This window comes from Papio anubis, chromosome 5 (genome assembly GCF_008728515.1).
Source record: "Papio anubis isolate 15944 chromosome 5, Panubis1.0, whole genome shotgun sequence".
Taxonomy (NCBI): domain Eukaryota; kingdom Metazoa; phylum Chordata; class Mammalia; order Primates; family Cercopithecidae; genus Papio; species Papio anubis.
This window is the reverse complement of record NC_044980.1, coordinates 34,326,181-34,345,364: the sequence shown is the minus strand read 5'-3', so window position 1 is coordinate 34,345,364 and position 19,184 is coordinate 34,326,181. Positions and strand designations below refer to the sequence as shown.

The window sequence follows — 19,184 nt, the reverse complement described above, 5'->3', positions numbered from 1 at the left end:
CAAATAGTAGATTGGAAAGAGAATCGATGAGGTGCCAGATGGCTTTGCAACCATAGACTGGGAACGGTCCTACTAGCTTGGGGCCAAATAGGGGGAGGAATAAGGGGTCACAAACAGGGAAGTTTCTAAACACACATCTTTTTCTCTTTCTTGGGGCTGAATTGCTGCATATGAGTGGAGTAGAGGATAAGACGTTTGGATAGGTTTGGAAATCTGAGGTCAGATTTCCTTCCTACCTCACTTCTTTTTTGAGGAACTCCAGAGAGTTTTCAAGCTTCTCAGAGTAACCCTGTGCTGCTTGTATTAGTCTGTTCTCATGCTGCTAATAAAGACAAATATAAAACTGGGTAATTTATAAAGGAAAGAACTTTAATTGACTCACAGTTCCACATGGCTGGGGAGGCCTCACAATCATGGTTGAAGATGAAGGAAGGGTGAAGGGAAGTCTTACATGGTGGCCAGCAGAAAAAGATAGCTTGTGCAGGGTAACTCCTGTTTATAAAACCATCAGATCTCACGATACTTATTCACTACCACAAGAATAGCATGAGGGAAACTGCCCCCATGATTGAATTATCTCCCACCAGGTCTCTCCCACAGCATGTAGGTATTATGGGAGCTAAAATTCAAGATGAGATTTGGGTGGGGACACAGCCAAACCAAATCATTCCACCCCAGACCTCTCCCAAATCTCATGTACTCACATTTCAAAACCAGTCATGCCTTCCCAACAGTCCCCCAAAGTCTTAGCTCATTCCAGCATTAACCCAAAAGTCCAAATACAAAGTTTCATCTGAGACAAGGCAAGTCCATTCTGCCTATGAGCCGGTAAAATCAAAAGCAAGTTAGTTACTTCCTAGATACAATGGGGATACAGGCATTGGGTGAATACATCCATTACAAATAGGAGAAATTGGCCAAAATGAAGGGGCTACAGGCCCCGTGCAAGTCCAAAATCCAGCAAAGCAGTCAAATCTTAAAGCTCCAGAATAATCTCCTTTGACTCCATGACTAACATCCAGGTCATGCTGATGCAAGAGGTGGGTTCCCATGGTCTTGGGCAGCTCTTCCTGTGGGGGTGTGCAGGGTACAGCCTCCCTCCCAGCTGCTTTCATGGGCTGACGTTGAGTGTCTATGGCTTTTCCAGGCACATAGTGTCAGCTGTCAGTGGATCTACTATTCTGTTGTCTGGAGGATTGTGGCCCTCTTCTCACAGCTCTACTAGGCAGTGCTCCGGTGGGAACTCTGGGGGCTCTGACCTCACATTTCCCTTCTGCACTGCCCTAGCAGAGGTTCTTCATGAGGGCCCTGCACCTGCAGCAAACTTCTGCCTCGACTTCCAGGTGTTTCCATACATGCTATGAAATCTAGGTGGAGGTTCCCAAACCTCAATTCTTGACTTCTGTGAACTTGAAGGCTCAACACCATGTGGAAACTGCCAAGGCTTGGGACTTGTACCCTCTGAAACCATGGTCCAAGCTGTACCTTGTCCCTTTTAGCCACAACTGGAGCAGCTGGGATGCAGGGCACCAAGACACTACACTGCATACAGGAAAGGGACCTTGGACCTGGCCCACAAAACCATTTTTATCTCCTATGCCTCAGGGCTTGTAATGGGAGGGGCTGCCATGAAGACCTCTGATATGCCCTGGAGACATTTTCCCAATTGTCTTGGTGATTAACACTCAGCTCCTCATTACTTATGCAAATTTCTGCAGCCAGCTTGAATTTCTTCACAGAAAATGGAATTTTCTTTTCTATCTCATTGTCAGGCTGTAAATCTTTCAAACTTTTATGCTCTACTTCCCTTGTAAAACTGAATGCCTTTAACAGCATTCAAGTCACATCTTGAACGCTTTGCTGCTTAGAAATTTCTTCTGCCAGATGTCCTAAATCATCTCCCCCAAGTTCAAAGATTCCCCACAATATACATAGTCTAGAAAAGTACAGAAAAATAAGCAAAAGCCCTCTCCAGCTCCTGTGAATTGAGAGGAAATTGCTGAGAGTGAACCACAGCCCTAGAGTGCTCTCAGTCTCAGGTTGAGGAAGATACAGATCTTTACAGGCCTGCACTTGCAGAGATATTCCTGCATATGCACTGAGACTCAATGGAGGAAGACAGCAGGAGCCATGCCAAGGACCATAGACTAGCAACCTTTCTCCCAGTGACAATATATGAGCTAAAGCTTAGGAATCTTACAGGGAGAAGAGGGGCAGAGAGATTAAAGGAAGCCTTGATTTTGCTGAGTTTATAAGCAAAGTGACTGAGATAAATTCAATTTACTGTTAATTGATTGGACTAGGTTTTCTATAATCATGTGAAATATGATCTTACATAGAGATTAAGGTTTTACTCCCTAAGCATGTGGTCTGAAAGACTGAACTATTTACATTATTTTACTGTACTAATTAGTTTTATTAGTAGTAAGTAGTAAATTCACCTCACAGTGTAGCTGTCTTTCAGCTCTAGTACTGATGTTCAGCTCTTTAATTTGGAGTATTCATCCCCAAGTTAAACATCCTCTTGTTTGGCTATGTCATCTTGTGTCTTCCCCATGAGAATCTCCTTGGGGCATTCCCTCACATTGGCCAGAAGGAGACCTATTCCTGTAGTCAAGAAGAATGAAGCATCAATAATATCGACAGTGTCTCACTGCACAATTCCAGGATTGTATTCTATCTAAATGATGACTTGTGCAAAGTCCATTTGCTCTCCATCAGTCAGCTACTCTTTGATAATCTTGATATTTGCTTTTCCATTCATCATTTTTAATGCATATTTTATACTATTTATGAAATTATATTTTAATTTTTGCCTATGTGTTATAATTTTCATAACAATTTATCTTTTAGATAATTTGTATGCTTACAAGAGTTTGCAATTTAAAAATATAATGGGACACACATTATTTTGTACAATTATTTCTTCACATGTTGAATTGTTGCATTAGGATAAATTCCCAGAAATAGGTCAAAGGGTATGGACATTCTCAAGGCTTTTAATGTTTAGCTAGAAATTGTTTTCCAGGAATATTGTTCTGATTTACTCTCCCATTAACTCTGTATGAGAGTGGCCTTTTCACTGCAACATAGCCAGTATTGAGAAATCTCATTTACCAAATGGCAAAAAGTCAGAGATTAAGCTTGTCATTGAGTTGGAGGAAGTAAAATTTTGTACATTTCAGAAGGGACAATCTGTCATTGTCTTTCTGAAATAACATTAGACATGCCATTAATGCATGCAAGGGCATTAGAAACATTCACGCCATTGAACTAGCAATTTCAATTATATAATTCTTTTTGTAAAGCATATTTGACTGTAAAAGTTAAATGGAGAGCATGTGCAAAAGGAGCATTTAAGAATGTTTATAATGGTATTGGAAAAATTGTTTTTGATTTTCTAAGCACATAATTATATCATCTACAAGCTAATTTTTTTTCCCCCTTTTTGAATGTTTGCGTATTTTTCTTGTATGATGGTATTGGCTACAGTGCCATCTTTGTGGACACTGGCTGAGGTTGCTGCAGTGGTCAGTGGCATTCATAACACTTGTGTAGTTCCTAGAGGCAACATTATGAGATCTGGAGAAATATGCCAAATGATAAAACAGTTCAATAATATGGTCTTGTCTTTGTAAAACTCATGTTTTAAAGGACGGGCTGTCCAGGTACCAGGGCTTCGGCCTATGATACCCAACACTTTGGGAGGTTGAGGAGGGAGGATCACTTGAGCACAGGAGTTTGAGACCAGCCTGGGCAATATAGTGAGGCCCTGTTTCCACAAAATAAAAAATTAAAAATATATTATCCAGACATGGTTGTGTGTTCCTGTGGTCCCAACTACTCAGGAAGCTAAAGTGGGAGGATTGCTTGAGCCTGGCAGATGAAGACTGCAGTCAGCCCTGATTTTGTCATTGCACTCTAGCCTGGGCAACTGAGCAAAAACCCCATCTCTATATAAATAAATGGCCAATAAAATTCTTATTTCTATGTTTATTAAACTATAATCACTGGTCTCAAAATTTGCCAAAATTAATTATAATTACTATTAATATTTTCTTTCTTTCTTTTTTTTTTTTTAAGAGACAGGATCTTGCTTTGTCACCTAGACTGGTGTGCAGTGGTGTGATCATACCTTACTGCAGCCTCAAACTTTTGGGTTCAAGCAATCCTCCTGCCTCAGCCTCCTGAATAACTAGGACTACAGGCAGCCACCACCAGCCTATTTTTTATTATATATTGACAAACTATAGTTGTACATATTTATGAGTTTGAAAGGGATGTTATGATTTTTGAATACAGTGTGGAATGATTAAATCAAGCTAATTAACCTATCCATTGCCTCAATATTTAATACTTTTTGTGATGAGAACATTTGAGGTTACTCTTTTAGTGATATTGAAATGTACAGTACTCAGTTATTACCTATATTCACCACACTGTGCAACAGATTTCACAAAAAAGCAAATATGCCTCTTATCCAGTTGAGACTTTGTACTTTACTTTTCATTTCCTCCATTTGGCTACCCCTCAGCCTCTAGTAGCAACCATTTTATTTTCTGCTTCTATGAGTTCAATTGTTCACTTGTAAGATTTCACTTGTAAGATTTTCACTTGAAGATTCCACTTGTAAGTGAGAGCATGCAGTATTCATCTTCTTGTGTTTGGCTTATCTCACGTCGCATAATGTTCTCCAATTCCACTCATGTTGTCACAAATGACAGAATTTCTTTTTTAAGGCTGACTAGTATTCCATTGTGTATACATAACAATTTTCTTCATTCATTCATCCATTTATGGACATTTACATTGATTCCATAATTTGACTATTGTAAGTAGTGCTGCAATGAACATGGGGGTGGCAGACATCTCTTGAACATACTGATTTCATATCTTTCAGATATATGCCCAGAAGTGCAATTGCTGGATCATATGATAATTCCTTCTTCTTCGTTTTGTGAGGAACTTATACACAGTTCTCCATAGTGGTTGTGCTAATTTACATTATTTACACCAACAGTGCCCATGGGTTCCCTTTTCTCCACATCCTTGCCAATAGTTTTCTTTTGTCTTTTTGGTAATAGCCATTTTAACAGGTGTGAGGTGATGCCTCATTGTGGTTTTAATTTGCATCTCCCTAATGATTAGTGATGTTGAATATGTTTTCATGTTTGTGTTAGTCATTCATATGTCTTCTTTTGAGGAATGTCTATTCAGATGCTTTGCCCATTTCTTAACCAGAATATTTGCTTTATTTTTATAGAGTTGTTTGAGTTCCTTATGTATTTTAGATATCAATCTCATATTACATGTATGGCTTGCAAATCTTTTCTTCCAATCTGTAGGTTGTCTCTGAGCCCTGTTTGTTTCCTTTGTTGTGCAGAAGCTTTTTATTTTGATGAAATCAAGTTTTTGTTGCAAGTGTTTTTAGCATTAAATGTAAAAAAAAAATCATACTGTAAGTCAATGTTATGTAGTTTTCTCCTATTTCTCTTCTACTAGTTTTACAGTTTCAGGTTTTATGTTTAAGTCTTCAATCTATTTTGAGTTAAGTTTTGTCTACGATGTGAGATAAAGATCTAATTTTGTTATTTTGCGTATGGATATCCAGTTTTTCCAATACCTTTTATTAAGAGACTATATTTTTCCCATTGTATATTCTTGACAACTCTGAAAAAATCAATTGATCATAAATGCATGGGTTCATTTCTGTGGTCTCTATTTGTTCCATTGCTGAATATGCCTACTTTTATGCCAGCACCCTGCTGTTTTAATTACCATGATCTGTAATATAGTTTGGAATCAGGTAGTATGATGTCTCCAGATTTGTTCTTTTTGCTCATGATTGCCTTGACTATTCAAGATTTTTGGTTGTTTTATATGAATGTTAGAATTGTTTTTCCTATATCCATGAAAAATGACATTGGAATTTTAATAAGATTGCATTGAATCTATAGATCACTTTGAGTAGTATAGAAATTTTGACAATATTAATTCTTCCATTTTATAAACATGAATTATCTTTCTGTTTATTTGTGTCATTGACAATTTTTTTCATTAATGTTTTATAGTTTTTGGTGTACAGGTCTTTTATCTCCTTAGTTAAATTTACTCCCAAGTTTTTTAGTTTTTGGTAACTATTGTGAGTGAGATCATTCTCTTAATTTCTTTGTCAGAAATCTTGTTGTCAGTGTAGAGAAATGCTATTGATTTTTGTGTGTTGGTTTTGTATTCTGCAATTTTGCTGAATTTGCTTATCAGTTCTAACAGTCTTTGGTGGATTTTGGGGGTCTTTTACATATAAAGATCATGTTAGCAGCAAGTAGTGAGCATTTCACTTCTTTCTTCCCTATGTAAATGTCATTTTTTTTCCTTCTTGTTTTTTTGCCTTGGCAGGGACTTTTAATACTATGGTGAAAAGAAGTGGCAAATATGAGCATCCTTGTCTTGTTCTGTATTTTAAAAGAAAGGTTTCCAGTTTTAAGCCACTGCATATAATGTTAGCTATGAGCTTATAATAGATGACCTTTATTGTGTTGAAGTACATATCTTTTACGTCTAATTTGTTGAGTATTTTTTTATCACGAAACAAGATTAAATTTTGTTAATGCTTTTTCTGCATCTAATGAGATGATCATGTTATTTTTGTAACTGATTCTGTTAACGTGGTGTGTCACGTTTACTGATTTGTAAACCTTGAACCATCCTTGCATTCACTTGATCATAGTAAGTGATCCTTTTGATGTGTTGTTGTTGAATTCAGTTTGCTGGTATTTTGTTGAGGATGTTTACATCTGTGTTCATCAAGGATATTGGCCTGTAGTTTTCTTTTCTTGTGGTGTCTTTGTCTGGCTTTCACATCTGGTATTCATTTTAAAAAAATGTTTTGTAAGATTCAGCAGTGAAAACATCAGACCAGGGATTTTCTTTGATGGAAAACATTTTATTACTAACCAAATATCCTTGCTTGTTATTGTTCTATTCAGATTTTCTATTTCTTTGTGATTCGGTCTTGGTAACCTGTATATGTCTAATAATTTATTCATTTATTCTTTAATTTTTTGTGTTATCTAATTTTTTGATAAATGTTATGAATTTTTGATATGTTATCTAATTTTTTGGCATATAATTTTTCAGAATAGTCTTGTGATTGTATTTCTGTGGTATCGGTTTTAGTCTCCACTTTCATTTCTGGTTTTATTTATTTGAGTCTTTTCTCTTTTTTTGTTAGTCTAAGAAATGTTTGTTGATTTTATCTTTTCAAAAAACAACTATAAGTTTAGTTCATCTTTTGTATTATTTTCTAGTCTCTATTTCATTTATTTCTGCTCTAATTTTTGTTATTTCTTTTCTTCTGCATTGGGCTTAGCTTATTTTTCTTTGTCTATTTCCTTGAGACATAACATTAAGCTATTTGTGATCCTTTTTCTTCTTTGATGTAGGTATTTATTGTTATAATTTTTTTTTCAGAACTGCTTTCACTGTATCCCATAAGTTTAAATGCTAGTTTCTATTTTTGTTTATTTCAATATATTCTTACATTTATTTTGTAATTTCTTCATTGATCCATTGGTTAATCAGGAGCATGTTGCTGAATTTCCATGTATTTTGTGAATTTTCTGAAATTCTTTCTGTTACTGATTTCTAGTTGTATCCCATTGTGATCAGAAAATATAATTTCTATGCTTTCAATCTTAAATTTTCTAAGACTTATCTCATGGTCTAACATATGATCTATCCTGGAGAATGTTTTGTATGCATTTGAGAAGAGTGTGTATCATGTTGTTATTGTTTGGAATGTTCTGTATGTGCATGTTAGGGCCATTTGGTCTAAAGTGTTCTTTAAGTCCAATGTTTCCTTATTAATTTCTGTCTGCATGATCTGTCTAATATTAAAAATAGTGTACTGAAGTCCTCTAGTATTATTGTATTGTAATCTGTCTCTCCCTTTATATAATCTTTGATATTTGCTGTATATATTTAGGTATTCTGCTGTTGGATTAATATATATTTACAATTGTTATATACTCTTAATGAATCAACTCCTTTATCATTTTATAATATCCTTGACTCTTTTCATAGCTTTCAATTTAAAGTCTATTTTGTATGATATAAGTATTGCTACCCTGCTCTCCTTTGGTTTCTAGTTGTGTAGAATATCTTTTTCCATTCTTTCACTTTCAGGCTATGTGTGTCCTTAAAAGAAAAGTGATTCTTGTAGGCAGCATATTATTAGGTTTTTTTTTTTTTTTTTAATCCATTCATTCACTCTGTGTCTTTTGATTGAGGAATTTAATTCATTTACATTCAAGGTAATTATTGATAGGTAAGAACTGACTACTTTCATTTTGTTAATTGTTTTAGAGTTGTTTTAAAGATACTTTGTTTCTGTCTTCCTCTTTATTTATCTTCCTTTATGGTTTGATGGTTTTCTGTACTGGTAGTTTTAAATAAATTTTATTTTTGTTTTGAGCATCTCTTATAGATTTTTGCTTTATGGTTACCATCATGTCTAAATAGAACATCTTATGCTTATAATAGTCTGTTGCAAGTTCATACTACCCTTCCTTCCATTTTATGTTTTTGATGTCTGAATATAAATCATTTGGCAATGTGTATCCCTTGACAATGTATTTTAGCTATAGTTGTTGCTAATAATTTTGTCCTTTAACTGTCATACAAGGGATGAAATTACTTTACACGCCACCATTACAGTCCTAAAGTTTTCTGAATATTGTTCTGTATTACTTGATATGGTTTGGCTGTGTTCCCACCCACATCTCATCTTGAATCATAATTCCCACAATTCCCACAGGTTGTGGGAAGAACCCGATGGGTGGTGATCGAATTAGGGGTGCAGGTCTTTCTGCGATGTTCTTGTGATAGTGAATGAGTCTCATGAGATCTGATGGTTTTAAAAATGGGAGTTTTCCTGCACAAGCTCTCCCTTTGACTGCTGCCATCCATGTAAGATATGACTTGCTCTTCCTTGCCTTCTGCCATGATTATGAGGCCTCTCAAGCCATGTGAAATTTTAAGTTCATTAAACCTGTTTCTTTTGTAAATTGCTCAGTCTTGGATATGTCTTTCTTAGCAGTGTGAAAATGAACTAATACGGTTAATTGGTACCAGTAGAGTGTGGTGTTGCTGAAAAGATACCCAAAAATGTGGAAGTGACTTTGGACCTGGGTAACAGGCAGAGGTTGGAACAGTTTGGAGGACTCAGAAGAAGACAGGAAAATGTGGGAAAGTTGGGAACTTCCTAGAAACATGTTAAGTGGCTTATGCTCAAAATGCTGATAGCGATATGGACAATAAAATCCAGGCTGAGGTGGTCTCAGATTGAGATGAGAAACTTGTTGGGAACTGGAGAAAAGGTGACTCTTATTATGTTTTAGTAAACAGACTGGTAGCATTTTTCTCCTGCTCTAAAGATTTGTGGAACTTTGAACTTGAGAGAAATAATTTAGGGTATCTGGAGAAGAAATTTCTAAGCAGCAAAGCATTCAAGAGGTATCTTGGGTGCTGTTAAAGGCATTCAGTTTTAAAAGGGAAACAGAGCATAAAAGTTTGAAAAATTTGCAACTTGGCAATGCTAGAAAATCCCATTTTCTGAGGAGGAATTCAAGCTGGCTGCATAAATTTCCATAAGTAATTAGGAGCTGAATGTTAATTACCAAGACAATGGGGAAAATGTCTACACAACATGTCAGAGACCTTTGCAGCAGCCCCTCCCATTGAGGGGAAGAAAAACTGTTTCCGGGCTGGGCCGAGGGTTTCTGTGCTATGTACAGTCTGGAGAGTTGGTGCCCTGCGTCCCAGTCACTCCAGCTGTGACTGAAAGGGGCCAAGGTACAGCTTGGGCCATGACTTCAGAGGGTCCAAGCCCCAAGCCTTGGCAGTTTCCATGTGGTATTAAGCCTGCAGGTGCACAAAAGCCAAGAATTCAGGTTTGGGAACCTCCATCTAAATTTCAGAGGATGTATGGAAATGCCTGGATGCCAAGCAGAAGTTTTCTGCAGGTGCAGGGCACTCAAGAGAACCTCTGCTAGGGAAGTGCAGAAGGAACATGTGAGGTCAGAGCCCCCACACAGAGTCCCCACTGAGTCACTGCCCAGTGGAGCTATGAGAAGAGGGCTGCCATCCTCCAGATCCCAGAATAATAGATTCACCAACAGCTTGCACCAGTGTGGTTGGAAAAGCCACAGACACTCAATGTCAGCCTGTGAAAGTAGCCAGGAGGGAGGCTGTACCTGCCAACCCACAAAGCTGCTCAAGACCATGGGAACCCACCTCTATGTCAAATGTCAGACATAGAGTCAAAGGAGATAATTTTGGAGCTTTAAGATTGGACTGCCCTGCTGGATATTGGACATGCATGGGGCCTGTAGCCCCTTCGTTTTGGTCAATTTCTCCTATTTGCAATGGCTGTATTTACCCAATGACTGTACTCCCATTATATCTAGGAAGTAACTATCTTGCTATTGATTTTACAGGCTTATAGGCAGAAGGGACTTGCCTTGTCTTAGATGAGACATTGGACTGTGGACTTTCGAGTTAATGGGTTAAGACTTTGGGGGACTGTTGGGAAGGCATGATTCATTTTGAAATGTGAGTACATAAGATTGGGAGGGGCCGGAGTGGAATGATATGGTTTGGCTGTGTCCCCACCCAAATCTCATTTTGAATTGAAACTCCCACAATTCCCACATGTCATGGGAGGAACCCAGTGGGAGGTGATTAAATTATGGGGAAGAGTATTTCCTCTTCTGTTTTCTTTTTAGTGAATGAATTTCATGAGATCTGATGGTTTTAAAAATGGGAGTTTCCCTCCACAAGCTCGCTCTTTGCCTGCTGCCATCCATAATGTGACTTGCTCCTACTTGCCTTCCACCATGATTATGAGGCCTCCCCAGCCATGTGGAACTATAAGCTCATTAAGCCTCTTTCCTTTGTAAATCGCCCAGTCTCAGGTATTTCTTTATCAGCAGTGTGAAAATGGACTAATACATTACTTATACTATTAGATTTTGTATTTTCATAAGTTTTATGTTATTTATTAGCAGCTTTTTCTTTAAGTTGTAAAAAACTTCTTTAGAAATTTCTATGTGGCAAGCCTAGTGATGATAAAATAATTTTTGCCTAGTAAGCAGTAGTTTATCTTGGAAACTTTTTACTACTTTTTCATTTCTGAAAGATAGCTTTGTTTAGTAAGGCATTCCTGATTCGCAGGTTTTTCCTTCAGCATTTTGAATATATCGTGTCTCTCTCTCCTGGCCTGTAGAGCTTCTTCTGAAAAGTCTGCTGATAGTCATATTGAGAGTCCTTTGTATATGATGTATTTCTTATCTTTTGCTTCCCTAAGAATTTTTTTTTGTCTTTGAATTTGATAGTTTGATAATTATATGTTCTGGAGAATTTCTCTTTGAGTTGAATTTAATTGATTTTCTCTGTACTTTCTGTACCTGAATGTTCACTTCTTTCCTCAAATTAGAGGAATTTTTATCCATTATACCTTTAAGTAAGTTTTCTCCTCATTTCTGTTTCCTTTTTTAATGCCTACTATGCATGAGTTAGATCTCTTTATGATGTCCCATAAATTTGTAGACTTTCTGCATTCTTTTTCACCCCTGTTGTTGTTGTTGTTCCTCTGATTAGGTAATTTCAAATGTTTTATCTTCAAGTTCACTGATTTTTTTTTCTTCAGCCTGATTGTGCTAGCCATTAAAGCTTTCTTTTGCAATATTTAGTTCAGTCATTATATTCTTCACCTCTAGGATTTCTATTTGATGTTTTCTTATTATTTCTATTTCTTTGTCAAACTTCTCATGTGGTTTGGGTATTGTTCTTCAAATTACATTTAATTTTTATTTGTATATTTCTGAAGTTCACTGAATTTTTTAAAGAGAATTATTCTGAATTATTTTTCTGTCATTTCATACATCTACCTTTTTTAAGAGTTTATGGTTTGAGTTTTGTTAGTTTCTTTGGAAGGTGTCATGATTTCCTGAATCTTTGTAATTCTTGAGTCCTTGCATTGGCATTTATGCACTTGAAGAGATGGCCACATTTTCCTGCTTTTACAGGAGTTCTCTGGTAGGGATAAGCTTTCACTCATTAGTCTTGCATATGATTCTGAATGAGTCAGCTGGTGATGACCCTGGGCAAGCAGAGTTTGGTTTCAAGTTCCTTGTATGGTTGGGATACTACTATTTTTTTTTTTTCTAAATTTGGGTGGGGTAGTTAGCTAGGTTTTGCTGTCCAGCAAAACACCTGGCTGAGCTCTGCTATTAAGCTGAGCTACTGTTATAAGCACTGCACTTGCCTCTGATCTGGCTGGGCCACAGGGTGTATTTATGGAGAAAAGGTAATGCTATTTGACTTCAGTAGTTGCATAGAGTTGCAGAAGGGGCCCCAAGTTAAATAGATCAGGATGGATGGAATAACTGCCATTGCCAGAAGAAATGCATGGTTGAGATTTGCCTTCCTCCCTAGGAAACTTCTAGAAATAAGTTTTGAAGCTGAGGGGAGCCCTGATTAAACTTTCAGGTGTGGCAGATCTAGCATCTGCTTGTTGTGGGAACTTGCTGCAGATTTTCTCTCACCCTGAGTAGGATCCTGGGTTAAGGTCCAAGACTGGGTCTGGAGAGTAGCTGTCTAGGAATTCAAGCCTGTTAACATTCTCTACCTCTTCTAGGAGTGATCAGCTTGGATTTGTGAGTGAGCTATGCTGTTAGCTGATATCTCTGATGGAACTCAGCTGCTTCCAGGTATATTGAGCTTTTACCAAAATCTGCATGCTATTCTCTGGGGACTCCATCTTCTTGCTTTATTTCTTTCTGACCCCAGGTGGCTTAGCTGTGGTTTTGTCCTATGTTCCCCATTCCTTATGAGGTGAGAACGGGAGTTGGACTTCCTAGAAACTGTCTCAGAAAGCTAGGGAACCTGAATGTCCATCAACCTGGTTCTCTTTTCTCACTATAGAAACTGTGGGCCCTGAGGAATCTTCTCTGTGTGGCACAGTTCTGACTTAGAGGAGGAGGGGCAATACAATGAAAGCCAGACCGTTTCTCCCACCTTTTTAATTTTGTCCACTTTTGTAGAACACACAGGTGACTCAGGCTTATTTCCACATGTCAAGGTGTTCATCAAGGTGTTTTTGTGTGTGAATAGTGGCTAGTTGAAATTTCTTCCAGGGTAGGAGTGAAGTCTAGGACTTCCTATTTTACCATCTTGCATTAGCATTTTAAATATTTTTTAAAATGTCAACCAAAGTAATTTACTGTAATCAACTTTGTTTTTATTCTCAGGAAAATGGATTTCTGACCTCAGCTATAGTCATTTGTTATATGACTATAATAATTTGCTTTATTAAAAGTCGTCATAAAATAAAACGTGAAAGTTTTTTCATTTTTACATAATTTTATATATTTTACCAATGGTAAACATTAATGACATTTAAAAAAAATTAAAGAGAGTTTTAAACACATTAAGTTTGTTACTCTTGGAAGTCCATTTAAACATATAGCATCTCTTTGCTGGTTCTCTTTGCCAGTACCCCTCAGAGTCCCTGTGCCCCTCAGAGTCAAATTAAACTATTTCTAAGTTAACGGACCCCTTCACTACTCAAAATGTAGTCTTTGAACCAGCAGCATCATTTCCTGGGAACTTTTGAAAATGTAAATACTCAACCCTCCCCAAGACCTGCTAAATAGGAATCATTAGTTTACATTTTCCATAGGATCCATATGTACATTAAGGCTTGAGAAGCACTGAGCCAGGAGTGATGACAATAGGCACTTTCAATTTTCTTCTACTTTGTTGTTTTTGATTTGATGAACCCTCTTTAAACCTGTCCTTGTGGGTCAAAACAACTGGTATAATGCTTTTCTGCCCAACCTGAAAGCAATTTTGTTTTCTTTGACAAGGAGGCAAATGCAGCTGCATGATTTCAAACTAAAAAAGTCAAGAAAAAGTTGAAGTTTTCCTGAATAATTCAAAGGTGGGAAGAAAAGTCACAAACAGATAATTGCTTAAGTATTATTTGTCAGAACTAGATATGTTGTTCAAGTAATACGATTTCTTCTTTTTATCTACCAGATCATATTAAACAAAAACACACATTCCTTTACATAAACACTGACTACATCATAGCATATGGATGACATTTTATACTGCCAGAACTTCTTTTGGATGAAAATGGGTTCTTTCAAAACTATACTTTAAAAAATATGAATATTTGAAGTGGAACAATTCAGAAAAATAACTTGATACCTCTTGACTACTTATACTAAACACATCTGGTGGAAAATAACCCTAGTTTAAAAAAGCAGATGGAAAATATTCTTCTGGAAATTAATGTTGATAAAGAAATCTTTCTGATCCTTGCAAGAATTTCACTATGTGCACAGCTGTAAACAGAATAATGTGGATAAAAAGGTATTATTTTCTTTTCCTATGAGTCCAGCAGAAGTAATCACTTCACTAATTTTTTTAATCTGTGGGTAGGTAAGTAGAAGTCTTTAAAATAAAATATTCCACTGATTTATTTTTTTCTGAGAGAAATTCTTGTCGGCACTCTAAAAAGTTGGATTTTCTGTAGTTTTGGCAGAATAAGACAGCTACAAATCACTTGACATTCGTCTTTTTATTTCTTTAACATTACAAAGCCAAATGCCCCTCTTTTTTGCAACTGGAGTGGCCTTTCAAGTGATAGAATGCAGGGAAAATGACATTGTGTAACTCCTAGGGCTAGTCTGAAGAAACTGTGTAGTTCCTGCCTTGCCCACTTAAAATCCATGGTGTCTGAATGCTTCCCATTGGGATATCCCTCTCAGGACCCAGCAGCCATGCTGTGAGAAACCCGGGTCATATGGAAGACATTATGTTCAATTGCTCTAGTTGACAGCCCCAGCTGAGTGAGCCATTTTGGAAGTCGAGCGTTCAGATAACTGGGGTCCCAGCCAATATCCAACTGCAACGTTCTGAGAGACAAGTGAGAATCCGTAGCTGAGCTTTTTTAAAATTCCTCACGGCAAAATTATAAGCAAAATAAGATGGTTGCTTTAAAATGCTAAATTTTGAGGTAATTTCTTTTTTAGCAATAGATAAAACACCAACGAATGCCCAAAATCTCTGTACACAGAGACCATTGTTTCCTTCCTGTTGCACTATATGTTTCATAGTATTGACTATTCAGCACAAATATTAGTGATAACATTGATCATAAATATATTTTCCAGTTGCTAAAATGTCATTTACCTAATTTCATTTTGTTTTTCAAATCTTACTAACCATATTGAGTTGAAAGACAGCAAAAATGATTTGAGAGAGGATTGTTGGTACTGGCAGGATAGAATTTGTAGAGTGAAGGCAACAGTTTTGGGTACCTGAACACATAAAAAGGCCAGGTACAACTGACTGAAGAGGGTTATCTAAGAAGCAAGCAATAATTGATGAATGGGAGAACAAAATCATTGTTGGCTACTTTTATAGAAGTCGCTTCTGAAAATGACATCATGCCACAACTTCCTTCAAAGCAAAATGTTTTCCCAAAAATTATAACAAAAACGTATTTTTCATGAAAGCAGGCCAACTATTTTCAACTATTAACTTGTGCTGAACTCTACCACATGGATAAAGGGATTTCTAATTTGAAGTTAAAGTTCGTTGCTAAAGTGGCAGGCTAGTTTCAGGTTGCAACTGGGAATTCTTGACTTAAATCATGACTGAATCAAGAATCAGAAGACTTCAAATATTTTGTGCCATTTTTTGCTAGAGTCCAAGTCTATCCTTCCTACCCCTGCAAACTGGCTTCATCTATCTACTACACTATCTAACTATAGGACATACTAGAGGCTTATAATCTAAAATTATTTTTCCTTTTGGTCCTCACCTGAACCACATTTAGGCACATTTTAATTATATATTTTTTAACCTTAATCTATTGGTTTCATTTGACTTTAACATAAGTCTCTATTATGGGAGGAAACCAATTAAAACTACCAAAAAGTGTTCATATATGAATTGATGGCAGAAGAACAGGTGTATGTAATCATACATATAACAGGAAAAGAACAAAAATGAAAGAATAGTACAGTCTTTTTAATGAATGTGATCTATGTTTGTTTGTTTTTTTAGGGAAACAGGATTTTTAAAAAAAATTTTATTCCCATAGGTTTTTGGGGAACAGGTGGTAGTTACATGAGTAAGTTCTTTAACGGTGATTTGTGAGACTTTCTTGTACCCATCACCTGAGCAGTATACATGGAATCCAATTTGCAATCTTTTATCCTTCACCTTGCACCTACCTTTTCCCTTGGGCCCTCAAAGTCCATTGTATCATTCTTATGTTTAGAAACATTCTTAAGTAGGGCTTAGGCATTCTGGGTTTATACTGCATGGGAGCAGCTAATGAATGCTCACATGATTTCTGCTGGCTTGTAAAGTGGTGATTTTCTCATGAGAGATAGCCCTATTGCCCATTAATTTCTTGCTGCTGCTTTCCCCAGGAGTGGCTCTGAGAATAATTGGACTGTATCCTGCAGGGGGAGGGTTAAAGGCAGAGGTATTGCCTTGTTGAGAACTGAGCTTGGTAGAAGGCAAATAGATTCCCAGAAGCATAACTCATAGCAGTGTGCCATAGTTACTACTGAGAAATTGCAGCACTTTTGAAGAAAAGAGAAAAAAGATTAGGTCAATTAAGACACCATCTTCATATCAATGAGACAGAAATAGAGAGGCAAAAAATGAACCTAAAATATAGGTGACAGGTATATTCAACATGTAAAAATACTCTTCATTTAAAGTTACCTTAGTCAGGTTCGGATGCCAACCATTAAATATGACTACCACTAAAACAACAATGAAAAGAAATGTAAGAAGTAACATAATAGAATGATAAAACAATCCAATTATCTAAATATGTTTTGATTCCCTGATATTTGTAATATGGATAATAATCATTAAAGCTTGAATTTTATGATGTCTCCGTGTCTCCAACTGAGGCTTCTTTGAAGTAGTGATTTCAAATTAAATACTATAAATGGGCAAAGTAATTGATAACTTATACTCTGCAGAATGAGAATATTTGCCGCATCTTAGATTATTCACAGGCCCACTTGTGCTTATAGAATTAAATTATATTTCATCTTATCAACTTTTCTAACGATTCCTTGTAAAAACTCACTTTTTTAACCTTAAGAGTAATGATTGTAATTTATTCAGTGCATACCTGGCTACAAATTACACTACAAGGCTGTAGTAATCAAAATAATATGACACTGGTATAAAAGTAAATGCATAAACCAGTGAAACAGAATAGAGAATCCAGGAATAAAGCCAAATACCTACAACAAACAGATCTTTGAGAAAGCAGACAGAGATGTGCACTGAGGAAAGGATACCCTATTCAATAAATGGTGCTTGGAAAATTGGATAGCCACATGCAGAAGAGTGAAACTGGATCTCTATCTCTCAACGTATACAGAAAAAATAACACAAGATGGATGGAAGACTTAAATGTAAGACCTGAAACCATGAGAATTCTAGAAGAAAACCTAGGAGAAACTTTTCTGGACAGTGAGCTAGGCAAAGAATTTATGACTAAGCAAATACAACAAAAGCAACTACAACAAATAAGAATAAATATATGGTACTTAATTAATACTTAATCAATTACTCTTATTAATTAATGGTACTTAATTAAATACTATCTTTTGTGCTTTTGTTTTGCAGTGCTTTCTCATCAAACTTCTCCCTTCCTCAATCCTTCCATGACTATATCTTCCCTTTAGCATATTCAAAGAATGAATATCCTTACCTGAAACAGAGGAGGATTTAATTTCAATGATCACATCATTCACATTTGTTCACATGGCCAGTTCTCATGCTGGTGAAGTTGTTAACTGGTATCTTGATTCAAGGGAAGTGTGCTGTGGAAGGTTATCTGAACATCTTCTGCCTCCTACCATTAGTGGTCCCCAGGATTGAAGTTGGCTACACGCTCAATCACAAAGACTGAGGAGAAAGGAAGCATAGGCAATAATGTTTCCTGGTTTTCCCAAAGAAGCCTAAGAATTTAAGAAGATGGGACAGATGTGTTATAATTCAGTTCATCTGTAGCTCTGGTTGGTAGAGCTTGCAAATGACTTAGACTTTATATAAAGTGTCTTACTTGGGAACAAGATAAAATAGGATGCAGGGCAAGATTTCAGAAGAGATTAGACTGCGTTCTCAGAGAAAGTTCGAGTTAGGTCCTTCCTCTGCCATTCACTAGCTTTGAATTTGGGCAAAGAATTTTTACTTTCGGCCCTCTGCTCGTATATCATAATGTTCATCCAACAACCATGCCACACTCTTAATTTTGTGTAGCTATTTTGAAACTGTGTTCAAAGTTTAGGTGCAGCAGAGGTTCTTTTTTGACCCAAAGATCACACAGACTCGGTCCAAATAGATGATGGTAATTGCATGCCTCCTACTGGAGACTGTTTTGAAGATGGACATGTTACCCATTTCTGGCCAATAAGACATAGAGGAGATCAACCTGGAAGAATTATGAGGAAATCTTCCTTGTTCTTGAAGAGATCCATTGGTAGAAATAGCCTTTTCTGCCAGTGCTCATCACTATAGGAGGATGTGATTTTTTGAACTGTGGCAGCCATCTTGTGATCAGGAAGGGTCAAGCTAGAATAATCAAAGCCTGCGTCCCAAAGGAAGGACAGTAGAAGGAAGTGATGCCATTATGTTGACCCCTGGCAACATAACGAGTTGTTTCATTAACAGAGCTTGAGACTTTCTTATGGGAAATATTCAATTATTCTCATTGGATAAGTCTGTTGAATTAGGTTTCCTATGGGACTTGACACCAAAGGCCTTTAATGGATAGACCAATTCTATAAAATGATAATTCAAATATCTATATCAGGGTTTTTTGAAAAAAGAACATGAGACATACGTATAAATAAAGATTTTCATGTAGTGCTTTTCATATTGTATGTGCCCAATAAATATCATCAATGTTAGAATTAACAGCATTATAATTCTTACTTCCTAATGTTCCAAAGTAAGAAAGTTCAAACTATGAAGGTTAAGTGACTTGCCCAAGGTTACACAGTGAGCAAGTAATAAAGCAAGGAAGAGAACGTAAATTTCTAAACTTCCACAAGACAAGACGCTTTTCATCT

General features: G+C 36.6%; 1 long non-coding RNA gene across 1 annotated transcript in view; it reads left to right on the top strand.

Moving 5' to 3' along the window:
• The window catches only part of LOC103885021, a 67,746-nt gene extending 49,928 nt beyond the window's left edge, over positions 1 to 17,818 (top strand). Inside the window, exon 4 of the long non-coding RNA XR_647900.4 lies at positions 17,737 to 17,818. This is a non-coding gene — a long non-coding RNA (uncharacterized LOC103885021). The remainder of the gene's footprint in view (positions 1 to 17,736) is intronic.
• The last annotated feature ends 1,366 nt before the right edge of the window (positions 17,819 to 19,184 follow it).